The sequence below is a fragment of the Nycticebus coucang genome, chromosome 3 (genome assembly GCF_027406575.1).
Source record: "Nycticebus coucang isolate mNycCou1 chromosome 3, mNycCou1.pri, whole genome shotgun sequence".
NCBI classification, from domain to species: Eukaryota; Metazoa; Chordata; class Mammalia; order Primates; family Lorisidae; genus Nycticebus; species Nycticebus coucang.
This window is the reverse complement of record NC_069782.1, coordinates 93,650,584-93,652,155: the sequence shown is the minus strand read 5'-3', so window position 1 is coordinate 93,652,155 and position 1,572 is coordinate 93,650,584. Positions and strand designations below refer to the sequence as shown.

The window sequence follows — 1,572 nt, the reverse complement described above, 5'->3', positions numbered from 1 at the left end:
GCTTTTGCACTTTTGAAGAGTACTAATTTACATTTTGTCACCAAGGCTGCCGGCCGCCTGGCAGCCAGTGTTTCCTGGTCGGTCAGGAGTCCTTTGGTGTCGCTGCTGCTCTCACCATGGCTTGGGTCCAAACTGCACCACAACCTTTAGGGCGACGGTCGGTCCTCAGAACCACTTTAGTGTCGGACTTAGGACTGCAGGCAGCTCCACGGTGGCAGCAGGAGAACAAAGTCTCTGGATGGATTCTTCCTGGGAAGTTTTGCTAATCTGCAGCAGCTGGACAATGTTCCCCATTAACATCTGTCAGCATAATCACATAATTTCACTGTGGTGGCAGGGATTCAGCTTGGAATTCTTTACAGAAAACACCTGCATCCCAGTCTTTCAATGGCTTCAAGACAACCAGAAGAACTTGCTCTTGAGCCTAATGGGGCCTGTAGGCAAGATGTCCTTGCCCATCAGGATATACCACCGGGCATTGAGCTATGATGATGCCCTTAAGGACCCTATGCCCATGACTCCTCTTCCATCGGACATGGGCAGCATCCCCTGGAAGCCAGTGATTCCAGAGCGCAAGTATCAGCACCTCATCAAGGTGGAGGGAGGAAGGAGAGGCCAGTGTATCCTCCCCTGCTATGACTCTGTCATCAGCCATTGACAGTATGGATAAAGTCCTAGTGGTGAAGGCTAAAGCCACCCATGTCATCATTAATTCTTTGATCACAAAACAGACCCAGGAGAGCATTCAGCATTTTGAACAACAGGCAGGGCTGAGAGATGCTGGCTACACACCCCACAAGGGCCTCACCACCGAGGAGAGCAAGTACCTTCGAGTGGCAGAAGCACTCTACAAACTAAAGCTAGAGAGTGGAGAGATTACAAAAGAAGAGAAGCAGCCCGTGTTAGCCCTGTCCACCCGAAGCAGCACCCCTCATTCTTCACCCAAGCATAGGCCCAGAGGCTGGTTCACTTCTGGTTCTTTCACAGCTTTACCTGGCCCGAATCCTAGCACCATGGATTTTGGAAGTGGGGATAAGGACAGAAACCCATCAGATAAATGGAGCTTCTTTGGACCAAGATCCCTCCAGAAGGAGGATTCAGGAAGTTTTGCCACCCGGGCCTACCAAGGAGCCCAGAAACCCTCTCCAATGGAACTGATGTGAGCCCAGGCCAGTAGGATGGCTAAAAATCCAGCAACCTTCAAGCCACCCAAGATGGACATCCCAGGGATGGAAGGGAAGAAACAACCCCACGGACCCATGATCTCAAACCCCGTGACTTGAATGTGCTCACACTCACTGGCTTCTAAAGCTCTCTGTTCCAGGGATTCTAGACCCTCTCTTCCCTTTTACCTTGACTCTGACATAGGAAAGGTATATTTTTAAAAAATCTCTTAGGCTCGGCGCCTGTTGGTCAAGTGGTTAAGGTGCCAACCACATACACCTGAGCTGGCGAGTTTGAATCCAGCCTGGCCTGCCAAACAACAATGATGGCTGCAACCAAAAAAATAGCCTGGTGTTGTGGCAGGCGCCTGTAGTCCCAGCTACTTGGGAGGCGGAGACAGGAGAATCG

General features: G+C 51.0%; 1 pseudogene; it reads left to right on the top strand.

Moving 5' to 3' along the window:
* The first annotated feature begins 387 nt into the window (after window positions 1-387).
* On the top strand, window positions 388-1,309 carry LOC128581946 (putative monooxygenase p33MONOX; annotated as a pseudogene).
* Window positions 1,310-1,572: the final 263 nt, after the last annotated feature.